This window comes from Theropithecus gelada, chromosome 9 (assembly GCF_003255815.1).
Source record: "Theropithecus gelada isolate Dixy chromosome 9, Tgel_1.0, whole genome shotgun sequence".
NCBI lineage: Eukaryota > Metazoa > Chordata > Mammalia > Primates > Cercopithecidae > Theropithecus > Theropithecus gelada.
This window is the reverse complement of record NC_037677.1, coordinates 79870056-79892838: the sequence shown is the minus strand read 5'-3', so window position 1 is coordinate 79892838 and position 22783 is coordinate 79870056. Positions and strand designations below refer to the sequence as shown.

Genomic DNA, 22783 nt, shown 5'->3' with positions numbered 1-22783 from the left:
TTTGAGTCTTACACAGGAGTTCTTAAAATGTCTGAAATGTCCAACTTTGTGATTCTTGCTATGGGTGAAGAAACAGAAGACCCTGATTCAGTGTTAAACACATTTGGACCAATTTATAGGCCTTAGCATGTTAGCTCCTGTGGAAAAATTGCATCTGTTGTTTTTCCTCAAAACCCTTGATGCAATGTTACCTACAGGCTAGAATTTAAACTGTAAGAAAAAGTTAGTTTAAAATAAAAAAAAAGATTTATGAGAGGGCAATGAAATCCAGGTTGATAATTATATGCAAGGTGCAAGTTTGAGAAAGAGAAATTTGGGACAATGAATAGTCTGTCCATTAGAGGAAACTATTGAGAGTCTCTTGAGTGCTTCTGATATTGGTTGAGTAGAACACGATCAGGTCACAGCAGCTGGAGAGATAGCCACATCTTTTCATTTTGCATTAAAACACCAGAACTTAATGTGTGTGGCACACAAAACCATGATTTGATGTGTGACCTAAATGGCTAGTCTTAATTCTTACTTATGCCCACAAGAGAATCACTGTTATTTATTTTTTTACCAGTAGGTTTTTGTACAATGTGCTGTTATAACCAGAGTATTTTTTTTTTCATTTATCCCCTCCCAGTTTTTAGGTTTTAGCTGAAATACTACTCATTAGTTAAATTTCAACTTAATTAGATATCACCTCCTCCTATACCACCCCTCAAATGGCATTACACAGGCCACATCAGAAGATGATGCCCCTTTTCTTGTGCTTGCATTTTGCACTTTGTTTCTATAATTGCATTGTTAGAGGAACTAAATGCACTTCATCAGTAAACATAAGCTCTGTGCCTCTACAGACTGGAACCTTTTAAAGTTTGCTCTGAGATTTGTTTTCTTAATTTTTGATTAGGATTCCTTCATGGTAAAAATAGCTTAAGAGGCAACAAAAAAGTTGTCTTATTCAATTTTATTTTCAGAAACTGAAAATTCACATTTTACAAGGGTCCCTCAGGTAATGTAAATGAGTGAAGCAAGCATGATGAGATGGTGGCAAATGGATAGAACATGCCCTCTCTGATGCTACTCAGAGAGGGTAGCTGCTACTCAATCCCAGAGAATTCTTGCCATCTTGGAATATGGAGCCCATGCTACAAAGTCTGTTAATATTTTAATTTTATGTAAAATATCTTGATGATAAAATTGACAACAGATTTTTTTTTTTTTTTTTTGAGACGGAGTCTCGCTCTGTTCCCCTGGCTGGAGTGCAGTGGCGCGATCTCGGCTCACTGCAAGCTCCGCCTCCCGGGTTCCTGCCATTCTCCTGCCTCAGCCTCCCAAGTAGCTGGGACTACAGGCGCCCGCCACTGCGCCCGGCTAATTTTTTTGTATTTTTAGTAGAGACGGGGTTTCACCGTGGTCTCGAACTCCTGACCTTGTGATCCGCCCGCCTCGGCCTCCCAAAGTGCTGGGATTACAGGCGTGAGCCACCGCGCCCGGCGACAACAGATTTTTAAACATTAAAATATAAATAGGTAAAGTAAAATATGCCCATTGCCTCAACAACGACACTAGTTTGCAATCTCTGATTTAGGAAAAGAATATGATTTAAACATAAACCATAAGTACAAGGAAGTTCAGTATTTATAAGGCCCAGTTTCCTAGCAGGCAACATTAAAGTCAAACTTTGGAGAGCTGAGAATGAAGTGAGAAGAGATGGTTTAAATAGTACCTATGAAGACATCAAGGGACCACTGAGGATAGACTTAGTAGAAATGTTAGTCAGCTAAATAGCTTCCAAGCTGACGTTCTAATGTTTTTCTTTTTTAATGAAATTCCTGTTACAAAAGACATACTTATCTTTTATAAATATTCACCCATTCTTATGTAGCTATGCTTTGATATTTTTATTACCAATTTATTTTTAAATCAACACATAGAATTTTGTATATTTGTTGTGTACAACATGTTGTTTTAAAATATGTATACTTCATGCGATGGCTAAACCAAGCTAATTAATATATCTATTACATACTTTTTTGTGGTGAGAGCACTTAAAATCTATTTTCAAAAATACATAGTTATTAACTATAGTTACCATGTACAATAGATTTATTGAATTTATTAGTTCAAGAAATTTAAATTTTGTATCCTTTGACCAACATCTCTCAATCCTCATCCCAGGCCCGAATAATCACTCTTATATTGTCTGCTTCAATTACTTCTACTGCTTTAGATTCCACATACAAGTGGGATCATATAATATTTGAATATCTGTGCTTGGCTAGTTTCACTTAACATAATGTCTTCCAGGTTTATCCATAATTTTCAAACTATGAAATTTTACAGTTGGCTGACACTGATTTGTTTCCATATATCTAATAAAACAAACTTAAAAATTTTGTTACCAAAATATAATTATGTCATGGAGGTAAACATAAAAGCAAAACAAAAAATCAAAATAAAACAAATTTTAAAAATTAAACAGTACTTTCTGTGGAAATTTTGAGGGAAAAAAAAAGGGGTGCCCATGCCTTTCAATCTACTTACTAGGGTAATGTATACTATTGGACCAGATTCACTTTGAAGAAAAGGATCCTGAATCCCTACAACGGAGGGAGATTAAATTAAAGACACAAACTATTGAAAAGATCAGTGTTTCTCTCTAGCTCTACATTTTTATTTTTTGAAATGATGAAAAGGCCACATAAAAGTAGCATGATGTTTTAATACATTATCATCAATTAATATTTTTCTTCATTACTGACATGGCTCTTTCCATGCAGAAATCACATTTATAAGTATAATGTTTAATATATAGTCCTTTAAAATAAACTCTACTTTGTTACAATGTTTAATATGTAGTCCTTTAAAATAAACTCTACATTGTATTGCTTTGATTGCCTTTTGAAAAATATATTTGCTGACAAAGCCTACCAAAGATTGATAATAGACTACAGGAAAATAAATTGACTATGCATTTGCTCATGGTTGCAATTTTAAGCTTAATCCAAAGAATAATTCAATTTCAAATGTTTTCATTTCAGGATTTGAGCTCATTTTGTGTGCCACACATAAATTTCCCTAATCATATTTGTGTGGCCATATATACTTCTATTATTTCTGAAAAATTGCAAGTAGAAATATGCTTCTATAAGAAATTTAATTAATTTATATCTTTCAATGGAAAATAAAAGAGAAACAATTGTCTTAGCTGTAGGAATACAGAAAACCTTTTTTCTATAATCATATCATATAAGGGTTATGAATAATCCCTAAATATAATTTTAAAGTCTTTTTTAGACAAAATTTTAGGTTCCTTGAAAATTAAGTGAAAAACATTAGTGTAATAGTACTAGATTTCAGCATGTTCTTTCATTCATGGCTGTCTTTCCTGACAATTTCAGTAAAATTTCTTCCCAGTTTCAAGAATGTGGTATTTACTGGTTGACAGTGGAGGATGGGCAGGCTCAGGAAGTGTCTCAAGGTGAAATTTGCTCTCCTCCATAGTTGTACATTTAAGGCAAATGTCTTAGCACAAATCACTCCTGTTTATTTCTACTACTAGATTATGCAAGCATGTACAAATAGCCATACATATGTAAAATGCAATACAAAATGGATCAGTCATACATTTTTTCATGGTTTCAAATTTCATGATCTGCTCAAATGGCAGACCTGTTCACATATGAGATAGGGTTGAGGCTAATATGAGAGAAATAACTGAGAAAAAAAAGAAGATAAGGTATATGGGCAAACATGGGAGGTCTGAAAAGACTAAAAAGGCTGTAATGAAGAGGCCTATGCCAGATGCAAAAAAGCAGAAGAAAGCAGAAGCAGATAAAATGTTTTTGAAAAATAGTAGATCCTGGGAGGTGTCATGGCTCACACCTGTAATCCCAGCACTTTGGGAGGATGAGGCAGGAGGATTGCTGGAGCCTAAGAGTTTTGAGAGTAGCCTGAATAACATAGTGAGACCCCATATCTACAAAAAGAGAAAAATAGACCAACATGGTGGCACATGCATGCCTATAGTTGCCAACTACTCTGGAGGCTGAGGTGAGAAGTTTGCTAGAGCCCAGGAGGTTGAGACTGTAGTAACCCTTGATCTCACCACTACATTCCAGCCTGGGCAACAGAGCAAGATCCTGTCTCCAAAAAATAGTGGATTTCAGCATTCAATTTCATTCATTTTATTTATGAGTATGCCTACCAGAAATATGTACATATACATGTACACACACAAATAGACATGTATTTCAGAAATATAAATATACTAACACATCACTATTAGTCATTACAGGGGACAGAAGACACTAGTGCTTTGTGAATTTCTGAATATTTTGTGGTAGTTGAAAATCTTCACATGACAGATTATCTATTCTAATCTATATTGCCCTATACATTATTATTCACAGTGTTCAGGGAACATCTGTCATGCAGATGGCTTTGCTCTGTATCCTTTAACATGTCAACAAGTCTCAGAAATGCAAATTTGTTTTTTTTCTGAAGGACATTCTATCCATGGAATGATGATCAGCTTGGGCAGCTCCCTGAAGGTATCACTTCCTTGTTTAGTTCATGTCTGTGTCCAGAAATGATTTTATACAGTTGTTGGGAATACATAAAATATATAAATAAATGCAAATGAATGCAAATGTAATAGTTAAAGAAAATCACAAACAAGAAATTCAAATATTTCAAGAAGACACCAATAGTAAGAGAAATTAGAATGTGATTGTAAAAGAAGAGTAGCTTTTTTTTAAGCCAAACCAAGAATGGCAGTGATACAAAAAGAGAACATTTGTCCTCACTAACCTTATTTGCAACATTTCCCCATAGAATCATTATATTCACTGTTTCATATAAATGGAGTCGATCTCAATTTTTGCAGTAGTTATATTCTATAAAGTCCCTATGAACACTGAATTAGTGAATACTGAATCATTGTTCCTAGAGGAAATACAGGGTTTGGCTCCTGCCAGCCTCTGTTTACAACTAATTTTGCAGTTTCGTGCAATACGGTCTTCAACTGTATGAATATCTCTCACTTTATCTAGATACTCTATTGTTCATGAACATTTATTTCTAATTTCGGGCTATTAAGAACACAGCATTAGAAATTCAAAAGGAAATTTGGATTGATATAAACAAAAGAAGAAGAAAGATAAATTAGACAAACAATAAAATATTAACTATAGTGTTTGTTGTTGCTGTCTTTTAACTTCTTAGGAAATAAAATCTCAAACATATATAATGGTGGCTACCCATCAACCGACTTCAACAATTATTAGCAATGAAAAAAATTGGTTTCATCCATATTCACCACCCTATGGCTAATATTATTTTAAAGCAAATCCTAGACATGATATAATTTCATATGTAAACATTTTAGTATTTATATTGAAAGGATATAGACTAATATTACAATACACACTTAGTGAAATATAACACAGATACAAAAAAATAAACAGATCATAATTATTTACCTCTGTGGATTTTCAAAAGAAAACACCTAAGTGTTAGCACAAACAACATCAAGCATGAAGCTATTTTCAGGTTTTTCAGAAGACAAACTCTCCCAGTCACTAAATCCTCTTACAAAGGGTAGCTTGATGATTAATATGGCTGTTAGTCTTGCTTGTTTTGAACATTAGTATAAATGGAATATTACAGCATGTATACTTTTCATATGAGGCTTATTTTTTCAACATTATGTTTGTGATTCATCTACACTGTTACCTTAGTGGTATAGTATTCAACTGTATGAATATTTAATGTTTGTTAGATAAGCTTCATTCAAGTGGTAAATGCTCACAAATCAAAAAAGATAACATGAATAATATGCCTTTAAACAGAAGAAAACATGAAGCAAGGCTGTCACGATACATGAACCAGAGGATTTTCATCATCTTATTAATATACAACCTGAATGAAGCTTATCTAACAAATGTAATTTCTCCACAAGTTACATCATAGACTTCTTGTGCTTAGGAAAGCCAGATAGCACGTCAGCACTACATTTAGGGGCTATATTAAATAGGAAAATCACTGACAAAAAACATAAAAATGTTAAATGCATGGAGCTAAACTGACCGAGAAAATATTTGTTTGCAATATGAAAGATGTAATAAGGTGGCAGACTATAACCACATTTGGCCCCTCGTGGAAACATGAGCATGGGGTGCCAAATTGTTCATCACTCTGAGAAGGTCTATGAACGATCACAAAAACACTGCAAGTATTGATTTTGCAGTTACAAATACATTTTAGCAAGTAGGATAATTTGCAAGAAAGGAATCCATGCACAATGAGGATTGGTTATGTTTAACAGAAAATATTAGTAATTCATTTGTAGTGTGGCTGAGAGACCCAATCAACCAGAAATTGTAAGACTGAAGCCTGAGTCTTTTCTTCCTCTATTCAGCTTTGTGATTCATTATTTTTCACATAGATCCTTTTAAAGTCAATGTCCTTCCAGTGAATCTTAAAGTCAGATTAAAGTTCTCTTCAGAGAAACTTTAAATCGTATTTTTATTGTTTATTAAAGAACTAAATACATGGAAAGATACCGTACATAAATAATTCACAGATTCAATAAGGTGATGATATCCATGGTTCCCAAATGTATCTATAAATGTGGAAATTTTTCAGCTGATCCTCAAATTTACATGAAAATGCATAGGGACCAGAATAGAAAAGATGATTCTAAAGAATAACTAAGCAGAAGATGTATACTACCAGATTTCAAAACTTTATCATAAAGTTATAGAAAAATAAATAGTTTGGGATTGACTTGGGAATAAACAAGCATGCTAATGTTATCTTCTTCAGAAATAACCCCCACAGATAGAGTCAACTGATTCATCAAAACAAATAAAAGAATTTCAGTGCAGTAGGAATGTAATGGCCTTTTCAATAAATGGTGCTGGGTCAATTAGATATCTATACCAAAAAAAAAAAAATCAATGTTTATTCCTACTTTATAACATACATAAAAGTGAATTCCAGGCTGGGCACAGTGGCTCATGTCTGCAATCCTAGCACTTTGGGAGGCGAAGTCGGGGGAATCATGAGGTCAGAAGTTCGAGACCAGCCTGGACAACATGGTGAAACCCCGTCTCTAATAAAAATAAAAAAATTAGCCAGGTGTGGTGGCGTGTGCCTGTAATCCCAGCTACTGGAGAGGCTGAGGCAGGAAATCACTTGAACCCAGGAGGCAGAGGTTGCAGTGAGCTGAGATTGCACTACCGCACTGCAGCCTGGGCAACAGAGCAAGACTCTGTCTCAAAAACAAACAAACAAACAAACAAACAAACAAAACAAAAAAACTAAATTTCAGTAGACCATAACTGAAAATGCAAAGTATAAGAAAGTTTCTAGAAGAAAACATAAGATAATACGTGATTTATTAATACATTACAATCAGTAAAGATTTATTTAATACGACATGCAGAACATAAGCCATGAAACAAATTTACTCATTGCAATACATTAAAAACAAGAATTTGTGAAAATGCAGGCTGCACAATCAGTAGAGATATTTGCAAGATGTCTACTCAATAAAGAACTCACATGCAGAATATATAAACAACTCATAATTCAGTCAGATAATAACAGATACTTTAACAAAAATTTATTTAAAAAGAGCATATCCAATGAACATGTAAAATAATAACACATAAAAATTTCTCATTTATAATAGACCTCAGAAAATCCCAATTAAAATATCAAAGTAATATTACTATATGTCCATCATGCCCCAAATTAATAATCATTAAAATATCATTTTGTCCAGAAGGTGGAACAACTGGAACTCTTATACTATAGGTAGGAGTCAATTTAATCACTAGATAGATAAATTCTTTGGCAATATCTACTACTCTGAATCAATACATACACCACACCACAATTCAGAATTTCTTCTTAGAATTCTTTTGTGTTACCGATAGCAATACACACCTATTTGTGCCAAAATGTCGTGTATAGGAATGCACCTAGCTGCTGTGTTCTTCTTTTATTTTCTTTCCTTTTTTTTTTTTTTTTTTTTTTTTTTTTTAAGACAGAGTTTCGCTCTTGTCGCCCAGGCTGCAGTGCAGCAGCACAATTTGGGCTCATTGCAACTTTTGCCTCCCGAATTCAGGAGATTCTCCTGCCTCAGCCTCTCAAATAGCAGGGATTATAGGTGCCTGCCATCAAGCCTTGCTAATTTTTATATTTTAGTAGAGACGGGGTTTCACCATGTTGGCCAGGTTGGTCTCGAGCTCCTGACCTCAGGTGATCCACCAGACTCGGCCTCTCAAAGTGCTGGGATTACAGGTGCCAACCACCATGCCTGGCCGATGCTGTGTTCTTAATAGACCCAAATTAGAAATAATCAAAATGTTTATCAACAATAGAGTATCTCAATAAAGTGAGGGACATTTATACAGTTAAATACTATATTGCTGAGATAACAGTGTAGATGAATCACAAACATAATGTTGAAAAAAATAAGGATTACATTAAAATAATACATGCTGTACTATTCCATTTATACTAGTGTTCAAAACCAGCAAAACTAATACCTGTATTAGTCATCAAGGAACGCTTTGTAAGAGGATTTAGTGACTTGGAAATGCGGTCTTCTGAACACTTGAAAAACAATTCCATTCTTGATGTTGTTTGTGGTTACACTTAGGTGTTTACTTTTGAAAACCCACTGAGGTGAATAATTATGATCTGTTCATTTTTTGTATCTGTGTTATATTTCACTAAGTGTAAATTTGAGTATTACTCTGTATCATTTAAATATAAATATTTACATATAAGATGTTTACACATTAAATCATATGCTGCCTATAGTTTTCTTTAAAATAACCTTAGCTAGGGGGTGGTGAATATGAATAAAACCAATTTGTTCACTGGCAATAGTTACTGAAGCTGAGTGATGGGTATCTACCACTGTATATGTTTGGAATTTTATTTCCTAAATAGTTATTCAGACAGAAACAACAAAACACTAGGGATAATATTTTATTGTTTGTCTAATATCTCTCCTTGAATTTCTAATGTAAATATGTGAAGATTAAATATAAAATATATGTGTAATGTTTAGCAGAATGTCTGATATAGTTCATATCAAATATTTGGTACACGTAAAAGTATAGTGCTGGTGTTGGTATTTTTATTTCCAGAGGCTATCAAAGTAATTTTTTTGTAATTGGTCTAGATTTTTGCAAGCAAAATCAGTGGATATAAAAACAGTGAGTTTGAGAATTTTTTTCAAAAAAACGTTTTCTTGCTTTAGCAGTAGATAGCAATAGAAACAGATTTTTTTTTAAGTAAAAAGTATGTTGTTGAATCACTGAGGTACAACATCACTGAATGTGACATTGCCCACTTGCTACAAAACAAACGTAATAATATATGAAAAAATATATAATAACAAATTAATAAAAATAGATTTTACTTCACATACTGCAAAGTATAAAAATAATTCTAAGGATTAATATTCCAGTATAACATGAACAGTAAATTGATTTCATGGTAGAGGAATATATGTGAGAACATTGTCTTTGAAACAGTTTGACTTTGCATTACGGACACTAGTAAAGAAAAGTAAAATTGGGCAAGATAACACATTTCAGTAATTAAATATGGGATATGTTGTTGGTAATAAATTGACTTAAATTTATCTTGATTGCATTTTCTTCACAATTAATATTTGAAACAATGTATATGCCTACCAACAATTTTAAAGGAGTTTTAGATAGAAAGATTGAGAGATAGATAGATAATAGGCCGGGATACGGTGGCTAACGCTTGTAATCCCAACAATTTGGGAGGCTGAACTGGGTGGATTACTTGAGGTCAGGAGTTTGAGCCCAGCTTGGTCAACATGGTGAAACCCTGTCTCTACTAAAAATACAAAAATTAACCAGGCATGGTGGTGCACACCTGTAGTCCCAGCTACTCAGGAGGCTGAGGGAGGAGAATCCCTTGAATAGAGGAGTTGGGGTTGCAGTGAGCTGAGATGGTGGCACTGCACTCCAGCCCGGGGCAGAGAACAAGACTCTGTCTCAATTAAAAAAAAAAAAAGATAGACAGATAATAGGTGGTTATATGTATATTATATTCAGATCTTTTTTTGTGCTGTTATAAAACTGTGAACACAGAGATGTACCTTATGTTTCATAGATAACTCTTAAATGCTATATCTCAAAATCACAACCACCTTATTATCATTACAAAAACCAAATGAAAGACATGGCAGAAAGCACACACCTAAATGGGCAGGTAGCATTGAAATGTATGCAAAAACAGAGTGTTAGTAGTGAACTGAAATAAATTAAAAAGTTCCCTCTTGACAGCCTGCTATTTGCATCCAAAAGCTCTTTAAAGACAGATCATATTTTTTTTCTTTTTAAAAAATATTTCATAGCATCAATTGTACAAACTTGTCCATCAGTAGAAATTCAATTAATTATTCTTATTTATATATAGTATGTATGCCGATGAGACTGAAACTTTTCACAATTTTCTCACATTTTTATATACTAAATCCTCCACGAGGCCTCTCTACTGGAACACTATTTCCACATCCTCATTCTGTCTGCCTGTTTCTGGTACCTCGGACAATCTCATTTTTAGAAGCGATTTCTACTCATTCATTACGCTGTTCAATTGCAATAGGATGGTCAGAGGTTCTGGCAGCTCGTTGTCAAAAAACCCTGCCCACCTTTTCTTACTTCCATGAAGAAAAATATGTAGATTTCACTGTGAAGTCTAGTTCTTCCCATGCTCTTGCTAGCTTTCCTACAAGAAAATTTTCTACAGAATGCCCACGAATAAACTATAACCATAATAGGACCCAACACAGCATGTACATGCAAGTAGAATAACTTTATATTCACCAAACTGATGGTATTCTGTTCACTTGGAATAAAATATTGTGAAGGATATGCGGTAGAAAGTCCTCCACAAATCATAATATTGTATTGTGTTTGGTGATTAGAAAATTCACTGGCATCAATATCATTGTATTGGTAGATAACAATGATTTTCTGTTTCATATTTTCTGGAGTCTCATGTGTCATATCAACATAGAAACAAAAAGTTTAGTAAAATATAAAATACTAAAAAATAATTTCTGAATACCTAAAATAGTTTACACATATATTCCAAACCAATGTCTTCTGATAGATTCTAATGGCTTTAATGATTAAACAGAAACCACATGAGAGTCCTAAGAGGAGAAAACATATATTTTTACGTAACAAATACAACTTAAATAATACCTCTTCAACTGGAAGACAATTGGTACAAAAGGATATTATCCAATTTGGAAACTTGCCCCAAAAAAGAGCCACCCTAGAGGAATAATTTAAAATACGATTGATGAGATTTTACTTTCTCCCATGCTTCTTCAAGAATCCAAGCTTTCTGTTTTCTCCTATCCAGAAAAAAATAGAGAATATCTGAAGGATATTGAATTTTAGATAAGCTAAAACAGAATTAATCACTACAGTTATTTATCATATAATGATGATTTGATGAAAGAAATGCTACTGGGGTGACAGGTGCTCTAGTTCTACTAATAGACATTAACAAAAGAGAAGCATTATCTTTAGTGGTGCAAGATTACATATTAGTCTGTGTTAAAACACTACATGTTTATTTTTCAATTGTTAATATCATTGATCTGATTTATGATATTAGGCAGTCACTTCAAGTCAATTAATCTCTTAGAAAACCCAATCAAGATAAGGCAACATTTTGTACAAATTATCATTACTAGTGAAACTGAAAGAATCTTCCACGTTTAATCAACAATGAGAACTAGGATTAATTCTTTAATTTTCTCTTCAGATAAAATAATGTTATAGATTCATTCTTGCAAGTAATCCCTGCCTTGGAAATATGCTTTAGGAATAGGAAACAAATTTGTAACCAAAGGTTCTCCACACATGAGATCCAGAGTTGATTTTGTAAGCAGGCAGTAGCACGTGGAACATTATTGAAAAATTCACCATTTTCTGACAATTATGGAATTACAATGTTTCTTAATCTGTGATTACTTATTGAGAGTATATCCTTTGCCAAATCATTGTTTCTGTGACCACAATATTGGCCTTACTTTAACTAGTAAATATAACATATGTTTTATTCAACATTTTTCCAAATCAACTACCCCTTTGAAGTCCATCTTAAAACTTTCCAGAATTGATAAAAAAGTACATATTCTTGAATTCAAATACAGTGCAAGTTATCTTATAATGCTTTATTAACATTAAAGAAAACATAAGAAAAGAGCTATAGCCTTTTTGGCTAGTTAACATTAATTTATGAAGGTACAATTTATATTAAACAAAATGCAGAGATCTTAAATATTCAGTATGATGAGTTTTGACAGTTTCATGAACCCATGTAATGAGCACCTAAACAAAAAATAAAACATTTCTATCACACTGTAAAATTTCCTAATATCCCTGTACAGACTATCTTGTCAGATGCAGCTGCTTTTGACTCCAATTAAAATTGCCTGTTCTTGGACCTCAGTAGAGTGTGTGCCCTTTCTTGCCTGGCCTCTTTTGCTCAACTTAATGTTTTTGTTTGTTTGTCCTTAGATCCATGTATTTTATTCTGTTTCACTAATGTTTTTCAGATTCCCTTTAACATAATAGTTTTCATACCTGTGTAAAAATCTTGATTCCATTTTTATCATAAAGACTAGATGATTAATATTGAGTTACTTTCTGTGAATAAATAATAGCCGCATTCATGTAGATAAGTGTATTTAAAATAAGAAAGAAAATTATTACTGTTATAGAGAATGATAAGTAGCTTTAATTATCTTTATTAAAAACTGAAGAGGAATTAAGCTTAAGTTGAATATACATATGAGCTTATTTATTCATTTGTTTATTTTTGAGTTGATGAGTTTCGCTCTTGTTGACTAGGCTGGAGTGTAATGGTACAATCTCGGCTCACCGCAACCTCCACCTCCTGTGTTCAAGCGATTCTCCTGCCTCAGCCTCCTAAGTAACTGAGATTACAGACATGTGCCACCACACCTGGCTAATTTTGTGTTTTTAGTAAAGATGGTGTTTCTCCATGTTGGTCAGGCTGGTCTCAAACTCCCAACCTCAGGCGATCCGCCTGCCTCGGCCTTCCAAAGTGCTGGGATTACAGGCATAAGCCACCATACCCAGTCCATATCAAATTAGAAGTTGTTGAATATTTGAATATTGAATGCTGTAAAACAATTAAAAATTTGATTCCCACTTACATGCTTAAAGTAAAAAGAAATATATTAATATGTGCTTCTTTCACTTCCTTTAATCTCCTTCTCTCTTTCTCTCTTTTACTTGTTTCCTGATTCTCAGAGAGAATGTGCCCATTCTATAGAAGAGAAAAATGGGGACAAGTAAGAGGAACTAGGACTTAGTCTTATTTCTTTCCTTAAGTGCTTTTCTGTGCTATAGATTAAGGGCCAGTACTGTTGATATTCAAAGAAATTCCATAAATGGGGATGCTTCTGAAGGTCCAGTGGTTTTTATTCCTTGAACAGTTGAAGATATCAAGTTTTGAACTCCATGATCCATGTTTCTAAACAATAATTTGTTTTATATTTAAAATCACTTAATTATATCTAGAAATTGTAAACAAAACACACAAAATATGTAAAAAAGGATATTCAACTTTATATGGAATCTCAGTGTTATGCTTCTCATGAATACAATCTGTGCTTTTAGATCTACCAGAATAATTCTGATAAAAACAGATGTTCAAAATACATGTATTAAATGGAAGGAGATGATATAACTGAAACGAAATGTAAAAGAATAGCACAAAACTATGAGAAATGGATTTGGAAAGCAAAAACTCAAATAAGATAGATTCAGAGGTAATGTTAATTTCACCACAAAGCTGAAGTCTCGACAATGTTCCACTAATTACTGCCTGTTTACAAGTGTATCTCTGCACTTCATGCGTGGAGAAACTCTTGGTTTTCAAATCTGTCACTATTTCCAAAGTATATTCCAAAACAGGAGGATTGAAAAAAAAAAAAAAAAAAGGCTAAAACCTGCACTAAGCATTTTAAAAGTATCACCTCCTTTAATCCCCAGTACAAGTTTATATTGTTATTTATTTTGTTAACATACTTATTTTATGGTTATGAAATTATAGGCTTAGAAAGCTTCTGCCTGATGTCATTATTCTAATACTTGGTGAATAGTCTGAAACGATATAATTTAGATTATGTATCTCATTAAAGATAAATTATTTTGGATCCTAAAGAAAAATATTTTGGGTTATTTTACAGAAGGAGAAATAAATTCAACTTAATTGTAAATATCTCAAATAATATATTTCACAGTATCCTATTTAAAAGCATTCACTCTTAAGAACTCTGCAACATATTATTTGAGAAATTTTAGAATTCACTATTAATGAACTTCTGAAAAAATGAGAAATAAAAAGTGAAACAAATAAAGCATGGCACATAATAGAATCCAAGATTCACAGATAATCTGAAACCATATAATTTAGATTATATATTCCATTAAAGATAAATTATTTGGGGCCCTAAGAAAAATATTTTGGGTTATTTTACAAAAGGAGACATAAAATCAAATTAACCAGTACCTGCATTTTAGGAAACTCTTCTTCACATAATTATTACTATCAGAAAATAACTGGTTCTCAGCAAGCAAATTATTTAATAAATTTCCAAATTCACCGTGATTTTAGTGTGCAAATCTTTACATTAGTAATGAAATCTCTATTGCTAGAACATTACCTAAACCCCTGAAAAGCATTCAATAAGTGCTCAAGGAGCAAACAGAAGAAGAAATGTAGCCAACCACAGTAATTTACATTTTCCTCAATGACATTTCAAAAAATAATATTTCAACAATCACTAATAAAAACGGTAGGTAAAAGTTTAATGAGAAACAGGATAGTTACAGTCTTAACGTAGTTCCCCACAATATAGCTTTAATACTTACTAATTATTAAGTACAAAATAACTGGTAAATATAGTGGGGAAAGCTGGAAGACACTGTTTTGTCAAAGTGATAAAAGCCATCACTAGCAGTAATGAAACAGAGACATTGTGTGTCTCTTGTGTTACATACTATGATAAAAACAGTATCATTTTTGAAACATTCACACACAAAGTCTATGAATGATGAGAAAATATCAGGTGAATTAAAATTTAGAGACATTTTAAACACTCCTCTGGTCCTGAAAAATATTAAGTAATGAAAGTCAAGGAAATACTGTGGAAATGCTAAGATTGAGACTAAAAAAAATGAAAAATAAACTTGGTTTTAGGAAATACACAATAAAGTGGTAAGGGCTTAAGAAGTTTCATATTTGCAACTTAATCTTCATTTGTATAAAATATTTATATATGACACATAGTATATATTATATGTAATTACATGGTATATATGCACTTAATATATAACATACTTATATATACATATAACATATGCTATCTATTTATCATACACACACATATCTACCTCTATGTGACTATCAATTAGTAAGAGGAAAGAAATATTATCTGACCAGTGCATCTCAATACTGTCAAGGTCATCAAAAACGAAAACAAAAGCAAAAACTATCATGGTTTAGAGGAGACTGAAGAAACACAGCAACTAAAAGTTAATATCGTATTCTGTATGGGGACCTGGAAACAAACAGGATATTAGGTAAAAACTAAAACCATCTAAATAAGTTATGAATTTGAATTAATAATGTATCAATATTGTTTATTAGTTGTTACAAAACATGTACTACATTAATTTAAGAAGTTAACAATCAGGGAACTGTATATGGGACATATGAGAAGTCTATCACATCTATTAAAATATCAGTTAGATCTAAATTGTTCTAATATTATTTAAATAATGTAAAATATAGTTATAAATAGACCACTTCCATTACCATTTTCATTATAACAAAGCTCAAGACTTGAATATATCATTTAATATAAGAAAAATAATGTTTAAAGATAATATAACTTTACTTTTATTACATTTAATTTTTATAAATATAATGCACATTGAAGCAATTATTTGTCAACAAATTTAATAAGATATACTTAAAGAGTGAAAGAGAGTAAACAGAGAAGAAGAGATAGATCTTCATGCTATTCTGTGCTTTCATTTGGCTAAAGTTCAGTTTTTTTGTGCCTGCTAATTGATAAAATCATTTATATGTGTGTGTGTGTGTGTATGTGTGTGTGTGTGTGTGTGTGTGTATATATATATTTTTTTTTTTTTGAGATGGAGTCTTGCTCTGTCATCCAGGCTGGAGTGCAGTGGCGCGATCTTAGCTCACTGCAAGCCCCGCCTCCCAGGTTCACGACAGTCTCCTGCCTCAGCCTTCCAAGTAGCTGGGACTACAGGCACCCGCCACCACATCCAGCTGATTTTTTGAATTTTTAGCAGAGATGGGGTTCCACCGTGTTAACCACGATGGTCTTGATCTCCTGACCTCGTGATCCACCCGCCTCGGCCTCCCAAAGTGCTGGCATTACTGGCGTAAGCCACTGCACCCGGCCATTAAAAATGTTTTTAGTCATTCCTTTAAAATTTCAAAGAAAAGCTCAAACATTTAAAAACCCATTAAAATGAAATTGCTAATTAAATCAGCATATAATAACAGGTAAGAAGAAATACTGAAACTGGTCTAATCATCCCATAGAACCGATGTTTGTGTTTTCTTCTAAATAAACCTAGAAACTGACGCTCCCAGTCCTGAAACTTGCAAAAGTCACATTTGCCTTATCTGAGTTCCCTTCCCAGGAAACCAACCATTAGACCTCTCAGATAGTTTCAAGGAACTGGAGTTTACCAGGTCACCACATCTGGAAAATGAGATGCCAGACCCCTCACCTGTCTTGATTGTCTAACCAAGCACCTGCTTCTTATTGGCCTGCATTTCCCCTCCCTAATTCCCATTTTCCCACATATGATTACTTTTCTTCGCTGTTATATAAACCTTTCATTTTAGTCAGTCAGATAAACGAATTTGAGGCTAACCTCCCATCTCCTTGGCTGAAGCACCTGATTAAATCCCTCTCTTCTGGCAATGCTTGTTGCCTCAGTGATTGGCTTTCTGTGTGGTGAGCAGCAGGACCTAGACCAAAGCCCTGGCATTTCAGTAATAATTACCTCTATGGTGAGCTAACTATTATGCATATAGTTGGGCAGGGTGTTCAACTTGATGGGTACCATTTCATTACCTTTAGATTTTTTTTCATAAATTTGTGGGATTCTATTGAAAAGTTATTCAAGGTTATATACTCAGTCAATTATAACTTTTTATAACCATATAATCACATCTGCTTTTTGAGCCATTGAACTTTGATCCTACATCATCATCTTCCTATCATTCTATTCTTCATCCTATAGCTATTATTTTGTAAGTAAGGTATTTTACAGTGTCCCCTCATGATCAATTAAAGGGTATTTTCTGGTTGTTAATCTCACAAAGTCTGAATAGAATAAAAATCAGAACTTGTATTGATTTGAATTGACAAATGTATCATAGGGGAAGTGCCCATCTATGAATACAATGAAGTTTAAAAGTATGTTTATTAGTCTTGCTGTTACACGGGATTTAGTATTCTTCTTTTTGTTTGGTTATACCACTATGTTAACCATTTATTTTTCTTATGTCAAAAATATAACTAAAAATATAATTAGAATTGACATGACATATAGCTATTCCATAAAATAAGGTGGTAAAAACAAAAATACAGTTGTCCCTTGGTATAGGCAAATTATTAGTACCAGGATTCATTTATATACCAAAATCTACACATACTCAATTTCTTAATTCATCCCGTAAAACCCACACAGGTTTCACATCCATGAACACTGTATTTTCCATCTATGTTTGATTGAAAAAATCCACGAACAAGTGGACCCTCACAGTTAAAATTCGTGTTATCCAAGGGTCAACTGTAAAGTTAAATAAAATATTTCCTCAAAATGAAATGCTTCATGGTGAAAATAGTCAGGTGTATTTTGCTTTTAGAATAATATTTTAGGAATCATATTTGGATGAAAGCAGAAGCTGCTGGATATAATTAGAAAGCTCATTGTCATCATCGTTCCTACCATTCAATGAGTGTTATCTACTCATTGCATGCACTCAGCACCAGAGGTCTCATGATACATCCTCTGTATCCTTTACATTCTCTGTATCCTTTAATCTTTAATAACTACCCAAAAAGTATTATAGTTTATTAAAAATAAATAAAATTGAGAAAACTAAGTCCATTAGAAATTAATTAATTTTCCATTATTATACAAGTAGGAAGTGGTCATCCTAAAACTGAAACCTATGCTGTGTGATTCAATAGATTATTCCCTTTTCTCATAACACTGAACCTCGCACATGATTATTTTACTAAACTGAATCAAGTGCATCTTTTTTGAAATTGATATTAATATTTATTCATATTAATGGTCATACACTCTACACTTTCAGATGTTAAGACTTGGGAAATAAATATGAATTTTCAGAATTGCATGGAATTTTCTCTATGTACTCAAGTCCTATCAGTCTCTTGCCTAATGCATGTATACCATATGGTGATCAAGTGCTCAGTTTTGGAGTGAGAATGTTTTGATAACTGACTTAGAGTGACTCCTTATCAGCAGTGAGATCTTGAGCAAATTCATTAATGCTTCCCTATTTCTACACTTTCTCATCTGTAAAGTGAAAACAATGAACACACAAAGGTTGAGTCTGTGGGTAATTATAAGTATTAAGTAAGTTATTTCATAGAAAACACTTAGAATTTGCTGGACACACGATGCAATTAATAAATGGTAACTCAATGGTAATTATTAGAATTCACTTATTATTTAAAATGCCTTTATTTCATTCAAAGTCAGGAGGTATGATGTCAGAAATGTGGTAAACATATCTATGCAGTATTCTTATTATAAGCAAATTTGGATAAGAACAAATTTAAAATTGGTCTAGTGTGAAATTAGTTCCTAATGAGTATGCCTAATGGCAAAAGGAGTAAGAAAAGTAAACATTAAAATTAATATAAATCTAAAGTTTGCAGACATTTAACCTGGTAAGCAGGACATAATTTTCCATATACTTGTTATGTCAATATTTACCAAAAAACTTGATTCTTCCAGAAACTCAAGGTTATTTAAACTGCTAATATTCACCTTCCTAAATTGTGAATGGCATTTTAAATGTAAATTTAAGAAGTATCCTTTACAATTTCATATTATTAATACTGAAAGAAACAGAACTTGATTAAACATAAATTCATTAAGCTGACTATGAAGCACTTGGGACTCCTTGCATTGATCCTTATAAAGCTATGCATCTAGAAAAACCTTTCGACGAAAAGAAAAGGGACATTTGTTCAAAGGGGAATCGTATCAATGTTGCTTAATCAGTGACTTTAGTATTTCTGGGACATGAAAAGTAGGGTAAAAATATCTCAAGTGGTGTAACAGTCATATAATGGATAAATATATAATTTCTCCCTAATGTTTTGTAAGTAGACTGTAATTCATATTTATCAAGTTTTAAAAAGTGTTTTTGTTGTTCTTGTCATCATTCTTGTTTTAATATATGTAATTTATTACAATAATCTGGAAAGGTTTTACTCATTTCTTTAAAAAATGTACTCTATATGAGCTTCTTCACAAATTTAACTCAAAACAAACTCTTGCTTTCTATCTCAGGAACATCAACATAGAAACATGTATGTTATAGGATATTTTTCTGTATGACAACCGTGCCATTCCTAATTTAATGATAAATCTACTTATAGTACTTCTGTAATGTGCAAGACATTGTTCTACTCAATGACAAACAACGTGCCAGCTTTAATGAAGATTCAATTTTAAGGGGGTAGATATTATAACAAAAGGCAAATACATACGCAGTATTGATGCAGGTAAGTGGTATAAAGACAACCAGTTTCAGATAGTCTGTTACAAGAGTCACAAAATATGCAGGTTATATATTATACACTGAAAATTTGCGGGGCTTTTTCTTTCTATTTTAAAATTTATTACGTGTCTTCACTGAACCTTGTGAGGCAAAAATTCTAATACTACCATTCTTGTTTTCAGGTGAGAAATTTGAAGTACAGAACAAATTAAATGAAATGTTTTTGAGAAAGATAAATGAAACTAACAAATGGTAATCCAGCACCAGCATCATTGTATATTTGTATTGTCAGCATATTTGGCTATGATGGAAAATCTTTGAAGAATCTTTCTCAACATGATTTTTGATATGCACATGCACTGATTTATTGTGGGTATATTAAACAGAGTAGAATTGCTGAGTCATAGGGGGTCTCTCTGTTCAGTGTTTGCTGATGTTACAAAATAATTAATGTAATTGTGCCACTTTACATATCTACCAACAATGTATGAAAGTTGTGATTACTCCATATCTCTACCAAAACATGAGAGTATATTTTCTTTCAATTAAAAGTTTAATTGAACTTAAAAATTAAATAAATATAATTAAAACTCCATTTTGGTACGTATTATAATCCATGGATTACTTTAAAAAAATTAATTTTTTATTTGTTGTTGATGTATAAAATTTATTTCTTTAAAAAAATATTGGATGGGTGCAGTGGCTCATGCCTGTAATCTCAGCGCTTTGGGAGGCAGAGGCAGGTGGATCACCAGAAGTCAGGAGTTCAAGACCAGCCTGACCAATATGGAGAAACCCCATCTCTACTAAAAATACAAAATTAGCTGGGTGTGGTGGCGTGTGCTTGTAATTCCAACTACTCAGGAGGCTGAGGCAGGAAAATCGCTTGAACCCGGGAGGCAGAGGTTGCACTGAGCCAAGATCGTGCCATTGCACTCCAGCCTGGGCAACAAAGCAAAAAAAAAAAAAAAAAAAAAAAAAAAAAAATTGACCTTGTCTGCGGTAAACTTGCCAAACTCATTTTACTGTATTTTTTTTTTTTCTGTAAATACTATTGGGTAGTTCTACATATAATAATGTCATCTGTAAGTATTTAATCAAATGCCATTTTCCAAATATAAAGAATATTTCTAGTTTATTTTCATTGTATTTATTGATTTTAAGCTCAATTGTTTGATGATTAGAAAATATATTCTGTATAAGTTTAGCCACGTGGGACATGTTGACACCTCCATGAAAACCCAGCATTTCGTAAATTCTTTTACATGTTTCATCCATGTGCCTGAAAAGAATAAATTTCATAGTTGTTGGATACATTATTTTATATACATTATTTTATAACACATCAGGTAAATTTTGCTGATTTCAATGTTCAAATCGTATGTTTCGTTGCTCTTTTTTTTTTCTTTACGTATTTTGACAGTTACTGGGAGAAATTTTGCATTAGTTTTCTATTGCTGTCATAAAAATTATCATAAATTTTGTGGCTTAAATTAATATAATTTACTCTCACACAGTTTGGTTAGTCAGAAGTCAGAGATGGCTCTCATCAAACTAAAACCAAGATGTCTGTAGGATTGTATTTCTGTAGACTCTGAAAATAAATTCACTTCCAAGCGCATTCAGATTATTGACTGTATTTATTTATTTTTATGTTATTTATTTTTATTTTATTTTATTAATTTTTATGTTATATATATTCTTGCTCCATTCATGTTCAAAACCAGCATAGTGGCTAAGTCCTTCTAAGTCTTAGATTGTCTTTGATCTCCCCTTAAGCCTCATCTTATCCAGTTCCTCTTCCCTTGCCTCTCTGTGACTCTAGCCAGAGAACATTCTTTCCTTTTAAGGGCTCACATTGAGATTGGGCCTACCAGAGTAATCCAGGATAATCTCCCTATTAACTTCCATAACCTTAATCACATCTGCAAAGTTATTTTTGCCAGATAAGTGTGTAGATATCTTTGGGAGGCTTTAATTCAAATTACATGATCTCCCAAGCATCAATTTTCTCATTTCAAAACAGGGATATTCCTTCCTTGTAAAGCTACTGTGAAGACTAAATAAGGTAATGTGCATATAAAAAAAGAGATTACTACAGTGCTCAAAATATAGAAACAGCTCCATAAATAATGCATTTTAATTTATTTTAATATACCATAGGTAACACATGCTTTACAGGTTTTTATATTTCCTTTCTGTCTGCCTCAGGATGATAAAAATAAATTAATATTGACTGAAAAATTTGCTCTCAGTGAAAAGATCATTAAAATCCAAGACACATATAAGGTCTATATTAACTTGAGATAAATTCTTCACATGCTCAAGGAAACATTATGTCTGCCATGACTTGCTCTTGTTTACTTACATCAAAAGAAATGTTAGGGAGTGAGATACACCTCAAAAACCTGACATCACTGTCAAGAAAGATTTGCCTCCAAAAATTGCTTAAGAATGATCAGCAACTGTGTAATTTTTTCTTGAAACCAGGCAAACTATTTACTTAACAATACAATTGTTTAAAACTAATTGAGTCTTCACTTAAAAAGAGAAAAATATTTCAATGTCTTATGTCTTGCTCATGAGAAAGACATTTGAAATCTTGTTATAACCCGTGTTCAACATTTAGATAGAGGAACTAATCATGTTTTGGTGAATTCTTGACAAACTAATAGAAGAAAATGTTTACAAAGAGCATAAGAGGGTAGTATTTAATGCATTTATAAAAGTGCTGATTGTGATTATGATATAATACCATAAATGTAAATCATATTTATTTGTAAAATAAGGTACATGAAAGTAGTTATAATTTAGAATACTAGAATGTCTCTTGATAAGTAATAAAGGGATGATTGAACTAAGG

At 32.6% G+C, this 22783-nt stretch overlaps 1 protein-coding gene across 16 annotated transcripts in view; it reads right to left on the bottom strand.

Annotated features, from left to right (window-relative positions):
* Positions 1-22783, bottom strand: part of PCDH15 (protocadherin related 15) — a 1828063-nt gene that overhangs the window by 524660 nt on the left and 1280620 nt on the right. The gene's annotated exons all lie outside the window — the stretch shown is intronic.